Below are 23453 nucleotides of genomic sequence, written 5' to 3'. Positions count from 1 at the left end.
TTTTTTTTTTTTTTTAAGAGCAAGAGTCTTGCTCTATTAACCAGGCTGGAGCACAGTGGCATGATCATAGCTCACTGTAACCTCAAACTACTGGGCTCAGGCAATCCTCTTGCCTTAGCCTCCTGAGTAGCTAGGACTACAGGTGAATGCCACCATGCCTGGCTAATCAAACCCAATTTAACTGGAACTGCAGAGCAAGCATTTTCAATTCAAGAAGTTATTTCTATCAAAAAAGCATTGGACTGACTCTAGCAATGCAAAAATCACAGAAAAAATTTCCCCATAAATTATCCCCTTAATTGCTAGGTCTAACTGATTCAATGTATAAATGTTAAGATTACAGTCTCAGCAAGAATTTGACACTATAAATCTTTGTTTACCTCAATCTCTTTCCCAAATGCTTTACCCACACTTAAACACTTAATAAATATTCTTCTACAGAAGGAATACTAATAATGAAGAAGCTGCTCTAGAAAAACTGACAATATTTAGCATTCAAGGACCTTTTGAAGATTTAACGTTTATTGTGCACCTAATTAAAGTACCATGCATTACTTGTGGGTTAGATACATCCACATAAATTATCTCGCTAACCTCATGAACCATGCCCAGATACTCCTGGATCCCCAGTACTAAAGTGATTAGTTTTCCAATACCAGACAGTTCTAATACTGGCAACCTTGGCCAGGCGCGGTGGCTCATACCTGTAATCCCAGCACTTTGGGAGGCTGAAGCAGGTGGATCAATTGAGGTCAGGAGTTAGAGACCAGCCTGGCCAAAGTGGTGAAACCCTGTCCCTACTAAAAATACAAAAATTAGCCGGGCATGGTGGTATGTGCCTGTAATCCCAACTACTTGGGAGGCTGAGGCAGGAGAATCACTTGAACCTGGGAGGCAGGAGTTGCAGTGAGCCAAGATCGTGCCACTGCACTCCAGCCTGGGTCACAAAGCAAACCTCCACCTCAAAAAAAGAAAAAAAAGAAAAAGAAAAAAAGAAAGAAAGAAAGAAAAAACAGTGGCAACCTTGATCCCACCTAATTAATCCTTAGAACTCAACTGGAACTCAACTCCTACTGGAGCTCAGCTACTCGCTCTAAGTCTTAAGCATTTTTTTTTAAGCTTTCTACTAGGTAATGCTCAAAATAAATCCTTGCACCTGTTCTGAAGATGCTAACTTCAGAGTAAAGACCATTCATCCCAGGTATGGCACATGATAATAGTGGCCATAATCTAAAACAAGTTCTCTCTTAGATAGCACAAGTTAAAGAATAAACATAGAACGCTAACAAAACTGAATTTCAGCTGTGCAAAAGACATTGGATCTTGGTATTGTTCCCAACCTCGAAACTCTTTTCTAGTCCTCTGAATACAGAAAGCTTTTTCTATTTGAATGAATTGAGCAGGCAAGTTTGACTCAAGAGTCCCTACCTGCATACTCATCAGAGAGAACTGAGGGAAAACAAAAAAAATTCCAGCTCGCATGACCACATTACAATGTTAACAACACATTACTCACCACCGTGCTACAAGAAAGAACCTGCAAGTAGGCACGAACTTTCAGGAAGCCAAAAAAAACAAGCAAACAACATTCTTCTAGTTCTCAAAGCACAAACACATTCAAATGCCAAAGCAGGTCACACTGTCCAGTTTATACCCAGGTACAAGTGAGTGGAGAGGGAGAAGGGAGAGGCGAGAGGAAGAGAGGAGAAGCATTATTGTGCAGGTATGCTTTTCAGCACCAAGACACATTTCTTTCTCAGATTCATCAAGAACATTTTTAACAAAAACACACACACAAAAAACTGGGGTTCCACCTATTTTTATGCCTTTATATATTCACAGAGAACATCCAACGTATGTAAACAGTGGCATGACGTAACAATGGTTGCAGACATTCCTTTTGGAATCCGTTAGAGCTGTATCTAAATCCTACCTGTTACTTTCTTGACTTGTGACCTTGGGTAAATTATTTAACGTCTCTATTGCTTAGCAGATACTTCATCTGACATTCACTATAGTATCCTCAGGACCTTAAACAGTGCCTAAATCACACTAATACATACTTTGAATGAATTAATCTGTAAGGTGGCATAAAAGTATTTATTTTATGGAATTGTTATGAGAATAAATGAGGTGTTATATAAAGTGTTTAGTATAACTCAGGCTAGGATCTCACTACTACATAATAAAGTTTTCTTCCCTTTATTCTCCAGCCAGGTCAAATGTTATGACAGACGAGCTGTGGCAAAGAATAAGATGGGATAAGTGTGGAAGAAGCCAAGCATTAGATGTTTACTACTATCACCATGGGCCATACCTAGGATGAGTGGTGCTTACTCTGGAGTTAGCAGCTTAAGAACAGGCACAAGGATTTTTTGTGAGCATTACCTAGTAGAAAACATTTTAAAATGCTTAAGACTGTGAGAGCAAGGAGCTGAGTTCCAGGAAGCAGCTGAGTTCCTAGTCAAAAAATCCGAGAATATTTAGTCTTGGCAGACGAAATTAAGTAACAGTGTCAGTTCCTTATGGTAGGTGCATAACAAGTGTTAGCTGATTCAGAAAATTGTATTTTCAATCCTCAAGTATCTGTTATCACATAAACAAAAGTCTGGCAAAAGAAGAAAACAAGAAAAGGGGTAGGAACGAGTCACATCTTAAATATGCCTGACTATGTATTTTAAAAGCAAATACAAAAGATCTAAGGCTATTCAACCCCGTAAAAAAATCTCCTATTAGCAAAAATACTCAATTGATTAATAGTATTTACTCTCCCTTTCAGGTAATAGGATCTATGTCAGTAAATTGTTTTTAACTGCTGACAGGGTAAATAAGCCTGAAAGATTTTAGTCTAAAGCTCTCTTCCTTTTACTAAAAAAAAGACTAATGGGCCTTTGAGGCTACTTCACCCACAGCTTTCAACTCAAGCAAGCCTACCTTCTTGCAGGGACAGTGGGCGGGGGGACACTAATTGTATCTTCAAATTGGGAGTCAGAGAGAATATGCAGTTAAATCCAAAATCTGAAGAAATATTTCCCCTTGAATATGAAGAATTGAATCTCAGAAGATAGCTCTAAGAAACCCAGGCCACTGTTGCATTAAGAGCCTGATAGACATAAGTACACACATTTTGTGTCTAAATATAAGGAAAACCCACAAGGAACTGAAACAGTTTGTGGTTAAACCTCACCATAATGTGGTCTTCAACTTCCCATTTCATTTTCCAGGCATCGTTCTGTGTTTTTAACCACTTGATCCATCTCCTCTCAAGCAATGTGATCTACTAGAAAGAGCACTAAACAACCATCAAAAGAACAAACTATACACACCAAGTCCTACTACTTACTAGGCATGCAAACATAAACCAGTAACTTAAACCCTGAATTCAGTATCCACTGAGAATGCTGAGCCAGACTCAGTACCTTTCAAAGCTGTCTACCAAGGTACCCCATTTGGAGAGGCATCAGAAACCCACCAAACCCAGTTCTCCCTATTGCTATTACCCAGACTGAAAATGTGTGATCATTCTTATATAACCTTTTTCACAATAATCAATTACCAAATTCTATTTATCTCTCTTCAAATTACTCAAATCTCTCCCTCTTTCTGTATTACCATTACCCTTGTAGACAGTCTTTTTCCTGGACTATTATAACAGTCCTCTAACTGGTATCCTCTATTTTATACCACAAGGCTAAATCAGTTGTCCTAAAATACTAATTCATACAATACAATTCCCTACTCAGATATTTTTCACTATAAGTATAAAAACCAAATTCCTTTGGCTGAGATTTAAGTCTCGCTCCAATTTATCTAACTCTAACTTTACTGATCTTATTGCCCTCCTAGGTAAAACACTGTGCTACAAACTGCTTTTCCTGCCCCCAAAACAAGGTGAGCTCGGCTCACTGGTCCTCCACCTTGGATGTTTCCCCACTATATTTTTCTCTCCTCTAAGGTCTAGATTACCATAAAGGTAAAATTTTTCCCTATCTATTCCCTTTAAACTTCTATAAAGCTATGTAACTGTACTCCTCACTTGGTACTTAGTACCTAGGACTTTGTATTACTATTCATCTATTTATACAAATGTTCAGTGTTCACAGATAATTAGTGAGTTCTTAATGACTTTGACTGTTTCTATAATATACTGGAGGCCTCACTTTTCAGAGAACAGACATCCAATACACTGTTGATAGTAACTACTACCTTAGACAAGTCATTTAAATTTTCTGGGTCTCGTTTTCCTCACCTAGAAAATGAAAATATGTAAATCTCTTTTCAGTTCTAAAATGCTATATGATATTATATATACTTCTACATAGCCTATATTTGTTTCTCACATTTTTTTCTTTATATGCATTTATCTACATGTAACCATGTCCTATGTAACCCAGAATATAAATTCCCAAGGGGCCAGTTCTCCTCCTGCTTATTTATTTACTGGGTGACACTTCCTTGGCATCTCCTTAGTGCATCGTGCCCAGATTCTAGTGCACAGCAAGTGTTCGGTGGAAAGGAATTTGTAGTTTCAATCAGGCAGCAAACATCAAGGGAAATTCGCACAGATGATTTAAATCTCAGTTTTCATAATGAACTAGTATATTATACAAAATTACAAAGACGTGAGAAAGAAGGAACTTAAAGTTGTTAAAATGACCAGACACCTGGTGCCAAATAGCCAGGAATTTATTTCAGGCAAGCAAAGAAGCTAGGACACAGAAACTCTTAAGTCTAACTCTCAAATTATATTTTCAGAGTTCTAAGAAGGGGTATGGAAAGTCTCTATCCATGGTCAGTAAACAACAGGGACCAAGTATTGTTCATGTCAGAGAATCCTGTCCCTTAGAACTGATAGACATTTGCAGGAAATGGATGGTTTCATACCTAGCCAGGTGAGCTACCAGTTCAAGGGAGGCAAAACCAGATGCTCACAATGGAGCGCATAAGAGAAGGTAAGTTTCTAAAATATATTTTTGTTGGAGCTAGGCATGGTGGCACACACCTACAGTCCCAGCTACTCAGGAGGCTGAGGTGGGAGGATGGCTTGAGCCCAGGAGGTCAAGACCAGCCTGGGCAACATAGTGAGACCCTGTCTCTAATAAATAAATAAACTACATTTTTGTTAGTTAGTGTCATTGTATTTTCCCATTGTCATGCCTTAATTCTTCACATGCGACTACCTTTATATAAATATCAATATTTATTAACACTAAAGCCTCAGAGGAATTCGCTCCTTTTCTTTTGATGTTAGCTATTAATGATTCAAAAGTCACTAGTAGACCAACTCATTTAAAATGACCCTGACTTTTCAAAGAACTACTTTAGAACACAGCACTGGTATTTTCAAAGCTGCATTCTATCTATAATATTCTCTAAGTAGGTATCTGTAGAGTGTAGCCTGAATGCAACTTTGATATAGTTAAGATAAAAGGCTTATAAAGAATTCTAAGCCAGATTTTGAAGAATGAGAGGAAACAGAAGCCCTTTAAATGTTTATACCTATCCCCTTCTTTCTGCTCCTGTTCCTCAATCCTATTTTATAACATCTGCTAACTCCTACCTACTCTGCTTCTTTGCTCTTTCCCCTGTCTTATGCATTCTCCTCCCGCGCCCACCCCCAACCCTAAGAACAGCTCTGGGAGCCACAAGGTCAACAATCTGGTGCTAGGAACTAGGGCTCTTGCCCTCTTTCCTTTTAAGACCCCAAATAACATCAAAGAGACATGGGCAATCATCTTTTTCTGTGGTTTTCGCCCCCAACCAGATCTCCTTACCAAGACTAGAGAGGAGACATGGGGGTAGCAGGTAAGGGGGGGGAATAAGTCATTTACTCATAGGAACTATAACCTCATTAAAGACAACTCAATAACATGGAGATATTTACAGCAAAAATGTTCATCTCAGGCTTATTTCCTAGAGCCTGTTGTGGCCTACAACTCTCATACGTTCCCCCTCCACCTTCTCAAATATACTAAATGTGTGCTCAGAAATAAAAAGCACTTATTAAAAATTTGAGCTAAAGATAACTACAAAAGAAAATCCCCTGCAAATTAAAGTTCAGAAATGCATTTTAGACGTATAAATGGGCCCAGCACAGTGGCTCACACCTGTAATCCCAACACTTTGGGAGGCAGCAGGAAGACTGCTTGAACCCAGGAATTCGAGATCAGCCTGGGCAACACAGCAAAACCCCTCTCTACAAAAAATGTAAACAATTAGCTAGGTATGGTGTCACACACCTGTGGATCCCAGCTTCTTGAGAGGCTGAGGTGAGAGAATCACCTGAGCCAAGGAGCTCAAGGCTGCAGTGAGCTGCAATCGTGCCACTCTATTCCAAACTGGGTGACATAGCAAGACCTTAGCTCAAAAAAAAAAAAAAAAAAAATGGATTTGGGATTATCTACTTCAAAAAGGTCCATTATATTGCCTTTCTGAATGCCAAAAGGAAATCACAACGTGTTGGTTTAACCAATCAAAATTGTCAAGAGTTGACTGCTTTTAACCTACAAAATGGCAATTTCACATAGTTTAACTTAATATTAATTTCCTACTTGGGGGTGGGAGGAGCTTCCATAAGGCCAAAACAATGTTATATTGGGACTATATGTTACAGAATTAAAAGCTTCAAAATATGCTGATACACAACCTGGCCTCATCATTAAAAAAAGGAGTGCGGTGAAAAGTACATGTACATAGATATGTGTGAATGGGTGTATCCAATAATTGGATACACATGTTGGTCCTCAGCAGTCTTTATTAAGTGAATAGACAGGCTGCCTTTTCTTAAGGCCCATCTCCATCTCCTGTGAAGGTGTCAAGACCTTGATGACAAAAGCAGAATCTGATAGCTAGTGAAATGAGTCTGGCCACATGAATACACTGCCTCAAAAGCCAACAGGATCAATTCCCAGGAGTTTCCCAATTGGGATGCTATCACCTATTAATTTCCATTTCATTTTCCAAGAAATGTTTGTTCTCACCCCTGCAGGAAGTTAGTCTTGACTACTTTTACCATTTATGGGCATTTTTATGTAATTTTCAGTGCCAAGTGTTTGTTTATAAGCTTTATTTTTCATGGGGTCCACCCCAATAGTCAAATTAATAGTTCACCAACATAAAAGATGGCCTTTTGTTGTTGTTCATAATCTATTTAGTCACGAACAGTGTCTAAGTGCCTACTATGTGTAAGTTTCTACAGCATGCCTCATAAGGGATACAAAGAAAAAGAGACTACTTATCTGCTCTCAAAGAGCTTATGGTATAGTAGAAGAGGCATGCCAAGGGCACAAATAAACCAAAATACAAAAATACACAGCTACCACATGACAAGTACCAACAAAATGATAGGAAGATTCAGTTGTAGGAAAGATTATATCCTGCTGGAGAAAAAAGAAAATCAGGAACGTTTTTGTGGAAGAGATAGTTTACACTGGGACTTTATGAATGGGTAAGTTTTTTTTAATTAAAAAAAAAAAAAAGAAACAGGGCAAGTGGGAACTGGGCACAGTGGCTCACACCTGTAATCCTAACACTTTGGGAGACCGAGGCGGCCAGATCACTTGAGGTCAGGAGTTTGAGACCAGCCTGGCCAACATTAGGAAACCCTGTCTCTACGAAAAAATACAAAAAGTAGCCAGGTGTGGTAGCGCGCATCTGTAGTCTCAGCTTCTCGGGAGGCTGAGGCAGGACAATCACTTGAACCTGGGAGGTGGATGTTGCAGTGGGCAAAGATGGCGCTACCACACTCCAGCCTGGGTGATGGAGCAAGACCCTGTCTTAAAAAAAAGAAAACAAAAAACAAACAAACAAAAAAACAGGACAAGTGAGGAGGGCAATGGAGAAAACAGGTTTAAAACTTAGGTGACTGAATGAACTAGATCTACCTGTAGACATATCTGAAAAGCAATCTTGAGAAAAAAAAGTTGCAAAAGGATACATACATGATTCTATTTATGTAAGATTTCAAAACAAAACTATATGTTGCCTATGAATACATATGTGGGGTCGGGCGTGGTGGCTCATGCCTGCAATCCCAGCACTTTGGGAGGCCAAGGTGGGCAGATGACTTGAGGTCAGGGGTTCAAGACCAGCCTGGTCAACAGGGTGACACTCCATCTCTACTAAAAATACAAAAATTACCTGGGCATTGTGACATGCACCTGTAATCCCAGCTGCTTGGGAGGCTGAGGCAAGAGAATCACTTGAACCCGGGAGGCAGAGGTTGCAGTGAGCAGAGATTGCGCCACTGCACTCCAACCTGGGTGACAGAGCAAGATTCCACCTCAAAAATAAATAAATAAATAAAGATGTGGGGGGGAAAGTATAAAACATGAAGGAATGAACACATCAATTCAGGCCAGTAGTCATTTCCTGAGAAAGAGGAGGGAAGAAAGGATGCAGGGTGGAACTTCAGCTATATCTATAACATTTAATATTTTAAAGAGAGTAAGACATCTAAAACAACTATGACAAAATGTTAATGTCCATCAAATTTGGGTTGCAGACTCAAAATTGTTTGAGTTTTTCCCCTGAACTTTTCTAAATGTTTGAAATATCTCATTATGCAAAATTGTAAAATTAATAAAGGGCCAGGTGATTGGAAGAATAGAGGAGTCAACACAAAAACAGTAAGGAGCAGAATGGCTTCCCAAAACTATAAGGAGATATCTGACTTGTTCAGTTTTAGAGTGAAGAGGAGCCTTCACATCCCTCAAACAGCGTGCACAAGCGGAGCTTCGAACAGGATAGAGTGGGGACTGACAACAATGGATAAGAAGGTTTATTGCCATCTCAAATCAGATAGCGGAGGGGAGTGAAAAACCACCTTCCCACATAATTTAAATGCCAGTGTAACCAAGTTATCTCCCCTAAAACAGTCAAGGAAACTTCCAGTTACACAGGAATTCAGATAAGTACTCACTGTGAGTAGCTATTCTGTGCCTCCTCTCTATCCACCCCTTCCCTCTCCCAAATACAAACAAAAACAAAATGTACCCTTGCCCACTTGAGAAAGAATTAAGACTTGGCAGCTCTGCTAAAGTGGACAGCTTCCAAACCAAGGCCCTTCCCTGGGGAAGATGCTGACAGAGCCCAGAGAAAATAATTTAAAAATCACAACTCAGACAAGTTTTGAGGAAGGCCTATCAATGGAAGGTATCCATCCTTCCACACGTCCTTAAGTGCCAACTTCTCCCAGGGGTACCTAAGGACTTAGATGATGCCCTCTACCCTGTTCTGTTCTCCTCCAGCAAAAGTGACTAAAACACAAAATCCAAACTCTTGCTTAGCACTTTAAAACCACACTTGAAAACCAAACAATTTCCCTCCATAAAAATCCAATGAAAATAAAAATACAGGGAAGATGCAGAATCTGGGTATTTAATATTTTAAAGAAAGAAATATAAAACAAATAAGACAAAATGTTAATGTCCATCAAATTTGGGTTGTAGGCTCAAAATTGTGTCTGTTTGGGTTTCTTCCCTGAACTTTTCTCAACTTTGTTTAGATAAATATTCTTTTTTTTAAGATAAATATACTTTTAATCAGTGCCCATTTATCATAGCTTATTTAACAAGTTTCAGTGGCACAAATTAAAACTAAGTTTAAAAGAAAACAACTTAAAGGGAGCTTAGTGGCAGAGATAAAGACACTCAACAGAACAAATACCTTGACATTCTCCTACATCTGAATCACTACAGCAAAAAAATCCTAACACCTTATTCAGCCCAGTCCAGGGCACTGAACTGCCCCTCTTCCCAATGGTACTCTCAGGGCACATCTTTCTCAGTCAGACCTAAGAAAATACCTCTATTCAGTCTGGACTGGTTAAAAAAAGACAGTAGAATGGAATGACATTGAGTCCTTCTATCTTCTAGTACAATGCAATGTGGCAGAATGACACAAACACTGAAATGGGACTTGGGAGAGAACAGAGAGGTGAACTCACCTTTATTAATCACCTAGTACATATTGAAGACTGAATTCTAGACCAAGCTATCACAGACCCACTTCTGTGATCCTGCGTAAACCTCAGGTATTCTATTTGAAAGTGAATGAGGAAAACTAAGAAAGCATAGCAGTCCCTCCAGTTGTCTGATTCCAGGATTCTGTAAATATGATCACTCTCAATAAATGTGTTCAGCATAATAAAGTTACTGAAAGGACTTTTGCTTTCTCCATCTCCAATCCACCCTACACACCACTGACATGATCTTTCTAGGATGTGAAACTTATTAAATGGTTCATCATATACTGCAATGTAAGATAAAGCTCTGTATGATCCAGCACTGCCTACCTCTTCAGCCTGCCCTCCATCCCATCCTCCAGTCATAATGATTAAGTAAAAGTTACCTGAAAAAGTCTGGCTTTCATTCCTTTAAGCTTTTGTTCATGGTATTTTCTGAGACTGGAATGTAATTCTTGTCATCTGTAGAGTATATCCTTAATTAATCTTTCAAGGCTCAACTCAAATGCTAACTCCTCGGTAAGGCTCTTTCCAACCTCTGTGTGCCCAAGAGAGAACTGACCCTTGGGCTCCCACTCTCCCTGCTACATACTTCTATCACAGCATCTATCACACTTCATTCCATCTATATATTTACATATCTGTCTCCTCCCACTAGACCCATACGCTCCTCGTGGGTTCCTTGTCTGCCTTACCTCCATCTCAGTGCCTAGGACAGTGTTTACAAGATAGGAGACGTGTTTAGGTTTAGATGTGTTTAAGTTTATCAGTACCATTTTCTTTGCCCTTCTGCTCTTTCCCTAAACTCTAGTCCTCAGAGAGCTTATTAATTATCTTGGCTACAGCTAACACATCTAGGCCATGAATTGCAAAACTGCATTCCCAAACCTACCCCCATCTCTACCCCAGCTCACACCCAGGATGGCCTTCACTTGGACATTTCATTGCCACTTTAAATCCAACACATCCCAAATTATACTCATCATATTTCCCTAAAATGAGGAAAGCTTCCTAACTTTTTTATTTCAGTCAATGTCTCAGACACCCAGCCATAATGTGTCACAGTCATAGTTGACTCATTACCCTTCTTCATCTCCCACATCCAGTCCTCATTAATTTCCATTTTTCCTTCACAGTCTCTTTTTCACTCTTTCCTCTCCTTAGCCTACCCTCCACAACTCTAACTCGGGCCTCATCATTTCACACACCCCCAGTGTCAATCTCCATTCCCTCCAAGCCAGCCTGTGTATTAGTATCATCATACCACTATTCTATTCAAAAATCTTCTATCATTTAAAATATAAAGTTGACAGGGCATGGTGGCTCATGCCTGTCATCCCAGCACTTTGGGAGGCTGAGGTGGGTGGATCACTTGAGGTCAGGAGTTTGAGACCAGCCTGGCCAACATGGTGAAATCCTGTCTCTACTAAAAATACAAAAATTAGCTGGGCACGGTGGTGCACGCCTGTAATTCCAGCTACTCGGGAAGCTGAGGCACGAGAATCGCTTGAACCCAGGAGGCGGAGACTACAGTGAGCCAAGACTGAGTCACTGCACTCCAGTCTGAGCTGGACGACAGAGCAAGACCCTGTCTCAAAAAAATAATAATTATATATATATATATATGCCTGGCTTTTTAACACCCTCTATAAACATAGCTCCAAACCAACCTACCCACCTTCATTTCACTACTGCTCACTGCCACTCAAGTTAGTCTCCTCACTGCCCCAAGAACATCTCAGGTATAGTCCTGTTTCCAGGCTTTTGCTTGATCCCTTTCAGCTCCAATATGAAATGTTTTGTTATCCTCTTCATCTTCATCCCTTGTACCTAATACACTTTTATTTATCTTTTGTTTATTTATTTTCGAGACAGAGTCTTGCTCTGTCACCCAGGCTGGAGCGCAGTGGTGCCATCTCAGCTCATTGCAACCTCCACTTCCTGGATTCAAGTGATTCTCCTGCCTCAGCCTCCTGAGTAGCTAGGATTACAGGCATGAGCCACCATGTCTGGCCTATTTATTAAGATCTGAAATGAGTTATAATTCATTTGTGACATAACTACCTGAGTATTCTTCTCCCCAAATACCTATGGTATTAGGTCTGTACTATGCAACTAACAATATAGTTTTACATTTTAAAATTTTGTCTGGCATATTAAGAGGCTCAGCAAGTATTCATTCCTTCTTATTCTCCTTACTCCCAGCTGGACTGTAAACTCTTCAAGGACACAAAGTTGTCATTTTTCCTAATCCTCCGTAGCACCTAGCGAAGAATTAAACACGTAGCGGGTCACTACAAATAACAGTTTAGTAGTTTTCTTATCTAAAGCTGTCTCTTAGAGGAAATAAAGGGATAAAGTATAATCCTAAAAAAAAAAAAAAACAGTCGAAAATAATCCCTATCTAGTTGTATAAAATAAGATTCCTGACTTTTCCACCTGATTTCTAGCTCAGAAATACTACAATCTCCTGATTCAAGAAGTAAATAATAATCCCGTGCTAGTGACATCACAGTTTGCTAATGATTATAAAGAGGTGGGGGAGGGTGGCAGGGATAGAGGAAAGCAAGTCAACTGGAGGAAAAAAAAAGGATGAAAGAATGGCATGTGATTTTGTTTACTTCTTAAATGTGGACACTTCAGCCCATTCTTTTTTTTTTTTTTTTTTTAATTGGACATATTTTTCAAACAACTTTCCTACAGGAGGAAAAGTCTGACAGATTTTCAACTGATATCTGGAAGAGCCTCTACAAAGCACAAGTCCTTTGAGAAAGCCAGTTTAATCTTCAACAACACAACATAATGCAGTGGCATTCGTCCAGATACTGTGAGTGAAGGCTCGTTCTGGCTGGAACACAAGCATCACCTGCCAGTCATTCTCAGACATAAGACAGACGGCCTAGGAGGCCACATTGAATCCATACAGATTTTGAAAAGAAATTGGTCTATCAACATATTCAGTATAGTCTAGTCTTAATTATCCACAAATGGATTATTCATTTTATGGAGTTCTAAGGCCAAACCTTTAATACAAGATTGACTGTTCATCATCATCAGTGTACTCTCCTGGCCATCAGGTAATACAAGCTTAGAAATGCAAATTTATTTCAATATCAGTATGATCCCCAAAAAATGAAAATAAATCTGGTTTAAAAAATAATGTATTGGCCGGGCGCGGTGGCTCACGCCTGTAATCCCAGCACTTTGGGAGGCCAAGGCAGGTGGATCACGAGGTCAGGAGATCGAGACCATCCTGGCTAAAATGGTGAAACCCCGTCTCTACTAAAAATGCAAAAAAATTAGCCGAGCGTGGCGGCAGGCGCCTGTAGTCCCAGCTACTTGGGAGGCTGAGGCAGGAAAATGGCGTGAACCCGGGAGGTGGAGCTTGCAGTGAGCTGAGATCGCGCCACTGCACTCCAGCCTGGGCAACTGAGCGAGACTCTGACTCAAAAAAAAAAATGTATTTTCAAGAGCACAAAGTTGTCATTTTTCCTAGTCCTCCATAGCACCTAGCAAAGAATTAAACTCATAGTGGGTCACTACAAATAACAGTTTAGTAATTCTTCTTATCTAAAACTATGTCTTAGAGGAAATAAAGGGATAAGATATAATCCTAAAAAAACACAGTTGAAAATAACCAAGAAATGTCTTTATTAAGTTCTGAATTACCTACAACAGTGCTCCCTACATTAGCAGAGATAACTGAGAGTTAAATGCACTTGAAACATAATGCTGTCCTTACTATAAGCTCTTGAGGAGAATCCGGCCATAGTCTTGAGACTTCCCCACAGGATGGTGCACTATGAGACAGGCACAAGCAGGCTCAGCATAGTAAGGTGTGTAAACACAACAACTTCTACAAGGAATCTTAGGCCTCCTGGCTGTATCCCTTCAGGCCAGGATGGTAAAGAAAATAAGAGTCACAATGTATGGATGCCTGCCTGACTCCTTGTCCCTGAGTCCCTAAACCAAAGAGCTCAATATTTCTCATTAAATCCGTCCTTTGTTCAAGGACCTACAATGATTCTATTGACCCTTCTATCAACACCCAACAGAGTCTGGCTTCTGAGTCCCCTCCACCCTCTTGCCTGCTCTACCCATGACTTGCCCAACCCACATTCTCTACAGTCACTCTCATATATTCCCCCCACTCACAACTTAGTCATTCATACCATCATTGCGCACTGTACATTCTATACTTTCTGTTTGGAAGATCCTTTCTTTTCTTTTATTCCCAACCCAATAACTATTTCATTTACTTGAATGCTCACATTTTACAGATAAGGAAGAGAAGTTAACTTGTCCAAGGTCACATGGTAAAAACTAGACCCAAGGTCTGAACGAAGACCCATGTAACTCAATAGCCCATACCTCTTTATGACTCATCCATAGCCTCCCAAGTCCATTTCAAAATTTATTGACTCAGAAATCTCCCCTAATTTATTTCACTGATTCTTTCTTTGTTACTTCAAGTCTTCTCAGCCCTTACATACTTATCAGCACGTTAAATTTGCTTTTGTCTGTATGTTGTTTCCTAAATGTTAAAGCTTATAATAGTCTGCCTTCCCATTTATATACCACCTTTCCCATCCACCCTCAACCCCAAGAGCAAGGACACATGTCTTTACATCTTTTATACCTCCCTAAAGCCTGTCACTGGAGCATGGAGACTGCTTTATCCACAGCAGTGTTCAATCGTTACTCAGCAAGGATGGCTTATTTAAAAACAAACAAACAACTCCCTTCTATTATATTAAGAAGTCAACTGAATTCAGGCATTCATGAGAAAAACTGCCCTGTATCTGTCTTCCAGTTACACAATTTTTAATTACCTGAATTTATCAGAGGCTACAAAAAAGATTCCACAGTCTGCTATTCCACAGCTCCTAAGTTTCCATAGGAAAGACACTGCTGAGGTCACATTTCAAAGCGCTGTTTAAGGATTTTCCCTTTGGTGGGATGAGTGTTTAGGGTAAGGAGAGGGCTACTCATACACACATACACACACACACACACACACACACACACATGCACTATAATGGCCAGTGTCTTTAGCATGCTTAAGATATTCAAGAGCTCCAAAACTTTGACAAGTGGCACTTAGTGCCCTCATAACAATCAGAATACTTATTTTGGTTACATACATTGAATCTCAAAATTGCAAATAAAGCCTTCTGAGAACTAGAAATAGTGGTGGACTACCAGGCAGCTCTCCACTCATTCCTAGGCTCCTTCAACCCCTTTGATCCCCATGCCCTGGAATAAAGTATGCAGTTCAACTTAGGAGAGTTGCCAAATGCAGATATAAATAGAATTTACCCAGATACCATCACTAATATTGGCACCAATCAACTCACACAGATCAAAACAATTATTGATCATCAACAGATTCTGGGAAAGGTGTATGTGGTTTTTAAAAATTAGATTTTCATCTCCAAATTAAATCTTTTTTTAAATAGGGGTCTCAAAAGAAAGATTAAACAAAGCTTTAGGAAATTTTCCAAGTTGCTGGCAACATAAGGCCACTAAAGGCCACCTAAGGATTAGCATTCATTACCAGTTACCCTGCCTTATACAAGTCAGTAGATAGCAAGCTCTTGCTTTGGCAAAGTTTTACATTTTTTTTTCTGAGGGAGTCTTCGGTATTAAAGGCAAGGAATAAGTCAAATAAGGCAACGACAATAAAAAATTAGTTTGGAAACTATCTTCCTTCCATCTTTCCTTCTATCTTGAAAGTGTAATGTCCAAAGCAGATACCTGTTCAATTCTAAATTATGCATGTTAACGTATAATTCTTGGCAGAAAGGTGCTGATAATCAAAAATGGGGGTAAAATCGAAAAAATCTATTTTGGTTTTGGAATATATGTTTTCAGCATATTTACCTTCTTAATTATGCCTATTGTGAGCTAATACTTGCATTCATTTGCAATCTCTAAGTACATAGTAACTGGCCACTTTGTCAAGGAGGTGCTCTGAGGCAAGCTGGGTCAATAGCGGAAATTAGAACGGTCCGGTATTCAGCCTGCAGAGGAGCAACATCAAGTTCATTTATTTTACAGTTTTGTTCAGCCTTCAAAATACCAGTAGACTAGCACAGCAAGTTGGTTACTAAACGTTAAAAGAACTACTTGAAAAACAATGAAGACAAAGAGTATAATTAATTCATTGTTTGCGCATAATGTATTTGTAAGTTATACACGGCAAATACTTAACTACCTCCGATTCTCCCTAGCCACCCAGCTTCTGTCCCTGAAGTCTTCTCCCCATCAGGAATGCAATCTCATTTAGGAGGAAGAAAATTTTCCAAATGTTTTCAGAAGTTACATAGCGCAGAAACTGTTTTTTAAATATTTAGGGGTTAGCAACTCTTTGGAGCCAGTCTTACCGCCACCTCTTTCTCTACTCTGTCCTTTTACACCTTTGAAATAGATTCTGAAAGACAAAGGGATCCAGCCTCCTCAAAAATCTCCTAAATATACAGTACTAGAGGCCAAAGACTGAAAAATTAGCAGCCTGTGAATTTCTAAGTAAAGAGTTACGTAGTACGTATAAAAAGATAAGGAAAATAAAAGGCAACGTCCTGCTAATTCTTGGCTTTGCATTCATGAAAAGCTGCCTGAAAAGTTTGTGGGGAACTTCTTCCATAAAATTCCACCAGTCAGTTTCTACTTTCAAATTTTTACAGCTGTATTGTGCCCAGAGAAGCCACCTAGGTTAGACAGAAAGACTACCACGAGGAGGGAGAGAGAGACTCTGAGCGCTGGACCTTGTGAGCCGACAAGCTAAAAATACGCCGGCCCAGTAAACAAATCCCATTCCATCCCGACCGGAGCCACACCGTTAACCTAGTAATTATGAGAAGAGTGAGATCACGCAGCCCCCGGCTTACTTACTCATCATCAGCTTCTAAAGTTTCCATCGGCTCATAGCAACTTTTCTTTTTCCTAAAGTTCTTACTTAAGATTGCCCTAGAATCCGTCAACCTCCGTCTCTCTCTCACACATACACACACACCTTTTTCTCGCCTTTCCTCCATTACTGTATGCACCTTAGGGAGGCTATCAATAGGGAGAATTAGCTTGTTTGCTTTTCATTTTAGTTTCATATTGAGACTTTAAATGAACTTTATCCTACTGTGGGGGTAATAGACTGCATCTTAATCACCTTAAAACTCCACCATCCCTCCCGAAAGTCGAGCTGACAAGGGGGGACCGTCCAAACTGCCCAGCACAGCTCAGGAAGGGAGGCCGGGAGCTGGAGAGCGCGGGGTAGGAACGCAGGACGCAGGTGAAAGGAAGGAGGAAAGGTTGGGACGAAGCAAGGAGCAGTCAGGGCGAGAAAGGAGTGCCGAGGGGAGATGGCTTCGGGTGAAACAGAATCAGAAAGGAGAAAGGGGACAGTGGCGATCTGAGGAGCAGAGTTTGCGAGTCTGAGAAGCCGGGAGGGGCGGGAGCAGACGGGGAACGGTGTCAGGGCTGGGGGCTCCGTTACCCTCGCGGCTCCCGGGGCAAGGCCCTAGGCCGGGGCGGAGCGCGGGGCCCGACCGCCTCTCCTCATTCCTCGGCAGTGACCCCGGGGTCCGGCCGGCCCCTCCCCCGACGGCGATGGAGGCGGAGGCGGTGGTGGAGACTGCGACCGCAGCTGTTGCTCCGCACAGGATCTGGAGCTGGAGCCAGAAGGCACTGATCGGGACTGGCCTCCCCCAGTGGCTTTTTGCCCGCTCCACACCCCGGTCGCCACTCCGACTCCGGCGGCTGGTTCAGGATCGGTGGCTTTCGGCTGTCCGGCCGGAAACAGGCGCCAGTTTCCGGCCGGAGCGGGTTGGTGGTGACACCCAGGCCGCCCCCAGGCCTCCTCCCGCTCCGCCCCGTCGCAGCCCCGCCTTTAGCGCCGCTCCCCAGGCTGCGGCCAGTTTGGCGCTTGCCCCGCGCGTGACCCCGTGTTTTCCTGACCCGCGTCCCTAAAGGTCCTGGTCTGGAGCATTCTTGAACCGGAGCTAGAGGAGTACAGAGTGGACTCTTAGGACTCTGGGGTAGAATCAGTTGGCTACAGCTGTTAGGAAGGAGCTGAAAGGGGTGGAGTAGTTGTAGAAAGGTGAGAGGGATGTAAATACTTCAGAATGAAAGGACTGAAATTCTGGTAAGTCTACACAATTATTCTGGATTGACCGGAGGAGAATTAGCTTCCAGACCAGTCTCCACCCAAGTATGGATTTCTCTTGTTCCTTCACTCTTGAAGTGAACATACCCTTCTCTGTAAACACTTAGTATTTATTTACTTGCATAACAGTGATACCCTGTTGGTTGGTACATCTGCTTTAGACTGCTAACAGTAAAAAAAAGTTAAATAGTGCGTTTGTTATGTCTTTTAAAACGTGGCATAATTCAAACATGTATTGTATCCCTGTGATGTGTATCACTGTGCTCAGTGATACAGGGGGATACAAAATTTAACAAGATATAATCCCAGACATCAAAGGTTTTACAATTTAGTAAAATACATAAAACTATATTATATGTAGCAGAACTTGTATATGTCCTACATGAGTGACAATGAGCTATGGCTATGAGAACATAATAAGCCATCCCTGCCACATAGTAGACCTTCCATATTTGTTGAATGAATGAATAAGTATTAGGCCTGTGTGGACTGTTTCAAGAAAGAAAGGCCATTTAATAAATACCTCTTTATGACAAACACAAAACGATGCCAGCCCCGGCTATACTCTAACCAAAGACATCTGAAATTTTAATTCAGATTCCTAACATTGTAGAACCTGGTCTGCATATTCAAAATAATGCTTATTGTCTAATTGTGCCCGTTATGCCTATGTAAAAACAAATAGTCCAGTTCAACGCTTTTTTTCCCCTCACTTCTTCCTCAGTTTCTAAAGGGGAGGCATAGGGCATAGACATTTTAGAATTGTCTAGCTCAGAATAGGAAACTGACACCTGAAACAGGGAAATTTCCTAGACAGCATATCTCTTAGGGATACACCTGCGTTTAGAATTGAAAATTTAGGGCTGGGCCCAAGGCCATCCATACATACTAAGGCCAGACCAGTCAGAGTGCCTTGCATGGGGGCATATCCAAGACGTACAATACAGAGTGACAAGTAAAGCCATTTGGCCTGGGCTTCAAGCATATAGGGACCACAAATTTTAGCTACCGTTTAGTGGCAAATTTAAGGAGGAGAGCAGGATGAGATTTGGTCACCTAAATTGACTCTAACTGAACTCTAACTGAACTGAACTGGAGGGGTATGGGGTGGATGCTTGGGACCCTGGGGTAGAATCAGTTGGCTACAGCAGTTGAAAAGGAGCTGAAAGGGTTGTTGTTCTGGAAAGGTGAGAGGGATGAAAATACTTTAGAACGAAATGACTGAAATTCTAGTAACTCTACACAAGCATTCTGGAATGATTGTGACAACAATCACTGACCACACCTACCCTTCGCTAGTTAAATCTGACGTGGGAGCACAGATCTGTAGAAGAGGAGCCTCAGAATCTGAAAGTTGCCTTGTTTCACCACAGTTGTCCAGAACCAGGTCATACCCATATAAATATGTCTTTCTAGTCTTAATGCCACTGCCACAGACTTAATAGAACGAGACATGGAGCTCAAAGGCACTCTACCCTCAATATAAGATAGACTTTTTCTTTTGGCAGTGACCATAAAAAGTCTCCAGATTTGAAATCTGGGCCAAGTTGCTGGTCAAAGTCATTTAAGTGACCACACTTTATAGGCTTGCCTGGAAATTTAGGGGCCAGGAAGTGATGGGGTCGCAGTTGCTTTGTGCCTGTTTCTTGCTCTGACCATCCATCATTCATTGTTGTTTGTGCAGTTGCTCAATGGGCTGCTTGTCTTTGGTCAGCCCAAGCTGTGTGGATAGCAGTGTGGTCAGCTGGGCTGGGAGCCAGGCCACCTGGGTTCTGGTCCTAGCCCAACCAGCCCCTAATCCATTAAGTGACTCCCTTCCCATTCCTATGTGTCGGTTTCTCTGCCTAGAAACTAGAGGCTTCTTCTCTAGTGATATACAGCCATTTAGGCTGGTACTAGGTTGGATACTCAGAAACAGTTGTTTAACATAGACGTTGGCAGCAGCCAGAACACAGTTGACTATTTTTTGCTGCTAGGTAGAATAGTAAGCGGAAAAAAGGTAAAAGCACCAGAGAAAATCCTACCAGTGTACACAGGGCCACACACCCTCAACTGTTATTCTGTCCAAAGTTATTTTCCACCCTAGAGATCAGGGGTTTTTTTGTTTTCTTTTGTAGTCATCTTAGCAATTCTAAGGGCTGCTTCAAGGAGCTCCCTGAGCTTTTATATCACTTTAAGCAAGAGCAGAAAAACCAGAGCTTTGCATTTCGCCAGAGAAACTAAAAAGAGAGACTATTTCAATACTGGGGCTAATGGCTAGAGTTGGGGAAAATGTTCAGAGAAAGCTTGTAGCTGGGCACGGAAAAAAATTATTTACATTTATATGCTTTTGTGGTGGAAAAGAAAACTAGACTAAAATAACTTCCTTTCCGCCGCCACCAATATAATTTAGACCATTGGTTCTGGGGAGTTTTTAAAAACTACATATTATACATGCCTAGGAACCTCAGACTGACTCAGAATTCTTTCTTGGAACTGAAGACCATGAATCTATAATTTTTTTAAAAATATATCTAGGGCTCAACCAGGCATGGTGGATCCTGCCTGAAATCCCAGCACTTTGGGAGGCCAAGGCAGGAGAATGGCTTGAGCCCAGGAGTTTGAGACCAGCCTGGGCAATATAGGGAGATCCCATTTCTATAAAAATAAAAAAATTAGTCAGGTATGGTGGTGCATGCCTGTGGTCCCAGCTACTAGGGAGGCTAAAGTGGGAGGATCACTTGAGTCTGGGAGACTGAGGCTCAGGGAACCATGATTGCACCACTGCACCACTCCAGCCTGGGTGACAGAGCGAGATGTGTCTCAAAAAAAATAAATAAATAAATAAAAGCCAGGTGAGGGAGAAGTTTCATAAGGTTAAACACATTCCTACCCTATAACCTAGTAATTCCACTCCCTAGGAATTTACCCAATAGAAATGAAATATATGTATACACAAAAAACTTATATGTGAATGTTCATTACAGGTTTATTCATAATAGCTCCAAACTAGAAACACTTCAACTGTTCACCAACAGAAAATTTGTTGCTTATATTGTTCTTACAATGGAGTACAATTTTAAAACATGAATGATCGTTAAACACAACAATATGAATGAATCTTGGACTCATTTGTGGTGCAAAAAAAAGCGACTTACGTGAAATTCAAGAACAGGCAAACATAATACTGAAGATAAAAATCAGAACTGTGGTTACCTATTAGGGGGAGGTGAAGATCAAATAGGAAGGGACATGAGGGAACTTTCTGAGGTGATGAGAATGTTCTGTGTCTTGATCAGGATGGCTGTTACACACAGACATCAAATTGTATAAGATTACTATATGTGAATTTTACCTCAATTAAAAAAAAAAAATCTAGGGTTTCTTGATAACATTTAACCAGGTTAAACATTTACATTTACTTGTGGATTATTTGATTGATATTTGCTTCACCCATTAGATTCTGAAGCTCCATTAGCTAAGTTTACCATTTTATATATAGTACCTAGCATAGTATCTGACCCACGACAGTCATTTATTAAATATCTATTAAGTGAATGAATGAATGAATGAATGAATTGGCAGCCAATTGACAATTGAAAGCATTGTTTTGGCAGATTGTTATTTCATATTTAGTACCTTGTAATAGTATAGCTGAGCCTCCCTAATCCCAGGCCCTCTATCTGCTTGCACACCATTGCTAAGATTATGGTTCCTTAATTCTTTTCTTTCTCTCTCTTTTTTTTTTTTTGAGATAGAGTCTGGCTCTGTCAACCAGGCTGGAGTGCAGTGGTGCAATCTCGGCTCACTGCAACCTCTGCCTCCCGGGTTCAAGCAATTCTCGTGCCTCAGCCTCCGGAGTACCTGGGATTACAGGCATGTGCCACCACGCACAGGTAATTTTTGTATTTTTAGTAGAGATGTTAGCCAGGCTGGTCTTGAACTCCTGACCTCAAGTGATCCACCTGCCTCGGCATCCCAAAGTGCTCAGATTACAAGCGTGAGCCACCATGCCCGGCCACTTCCTAAATTATATCATGGATGTTTTCTCTCTTTTCAAAAACTCTAGCAACCATGTTGGTTGCTTAACCAATGTCCACCCTCCTTCTTCCTCCATGCCTACAGAACCTTGATTAGGTTCAGGTAACCAGCCTGCTGTACACAGCTTCAAGGGAGATTAGCCTCAGTGTAGGGGGTGGGGGCTGAGTGGGAGGAACACGGGTGAAACACTAATGGATCATGGGGCTCCATTCCCCTTGCCAGTGCTTGATCTAGGCATGTGATAGAGTTCTGACCAATGCGAGATGTGAGAAAATCTGCTGGAGGCTTTTTGGGAAAGACTTCTTTGCTCTTACAAAGAGATGAAAAGAAAGAATAAATTATTTTCCTCTGCTGCTGAAAGTTGGATTTGGAAATGTTGTGCTGGTCAGAGGCCAGACTGACATGCTAAGGATGACAGAGCAAAAATATTAGAAGAATCTGGGTCTTCGGTACCCTGCTGAATTAACCAATCCCAGACTGGTCCAACTTGAAATTCTTGTTATATGAGATAAATGCATCTTTCTTAATTTTTGAGCCATTTCAAGTTTAGTTTTTCTATTACTTATAACCAAAATAATCTCAACTAATAAAATGTCATCAACAATACCTCAATGTCTGTGGATAAACTGAAAATTCCTTAATCTCCTTTGTAAGAGGGAGCCCAGCGTGGTCTTAACTCCATTTCTACACTTCCATTTCTACATTTGTGTTCTACTTCCTTGACCACCAGTGATGTGCTAGTAAATATTAACAACCAGTTCTCCAGGGTGAAAAAGCCCTGATTTGTAGCATTTACTAATTTTCTTTTTCTTTTCTTTTCTTTTTTTTTTTTTTTTTTTTTTTTTTTTTTTTTGAGACAGAGTCTCGTCTTGTCGCCCTGGCTGGAGTGCAGTGGTGCAATCTTGGCTCACTGCAACCTCTGCTTTCTGGGTTCAAGCTTCTCCTGCCTCAGCCTCCTGAGCAGCTGGGATTACAGGCACCCACCACCATACCCAGCTAATTTTGTATTTTTAGTAGAGACGGGGTTTCACCATGTTGGCCAGGCTGGTCTTGAACTCGTGACCTCAGGTGATCTGCCCGCCTTGGCCTCCCAAAGTGCTGGGATTACAGGAGTGAGCCACCGCGCCCAGCCAGCAGTTACTAATGTTCATGGTGCAAATATTTCTACCACTGATAATTTCATGCTACCAATATGATGTTGCTGAACAAGGAGCTAGGAAATGTGCAATCAGCTCTAGCAAGTCAATAAGAGACAGCTTGAGCTAACTCCAGCAAACCACCGTGTTACCACCCAACTGTCTCCCCTGT

The 23453-nt window shown here is 41.0% G+C and overlaps 1 protein-coding gene and 1 long non-coding RNA gene across 4 annotated transcripts in view; one reads left to right on the top strand and one right to left on the bottom strand.

Annotated features, from left to right (window-relative positions):
• Positions 1-23453, bottom strand: part of LOC105497793 (OTU deubiquitinase 7B) — a 137171-nt gene that overhangs the window by 58876 nt on the left and 54842 nt on the right. The window contains exon 1 of one of the 3 annotated variants that reach the window (XM_011769158.2): positions 17457-17814. The exons of 1 other annotated variant lie outside the window; for it this stretch is intronic. The gene's annotated coding sequence lies outside the window, so the exon portion shown is untranslated. One more of the 3 variants, XM_011769160.3, reaches the window with a different exon arrangement.
• LOC139360220 (uncharacterized) lies at positions 17909-23132 on the top strand. The gene is made up of 3 exons (XR_011617456.1): positions 17909-18104; positions 21863-22000; positions 23006-23132. It is a non-coding gene; the product is annotated as an uncharacterized lncRNA (long non-coding RNA).

Source organism: Macaca nemestrina, chromosome 1 (assembly GCF_043159975.1).
Source record: "Macaca nemestrina isolate mMacNem1 chromosome 1, mMacNem.hap1, whole genome shotgun sequence".
Lineage (NCBI taxonomy): Eukaryota > Metazoa > Chordata > Mammalia > Primates > Cercopithecidae > Macaca > Macaca nemestrina.
Note: the sequence above shows the minus strand (reverse complement) of the source record. Positions and strands in the feature narration are given on the sequence as shown.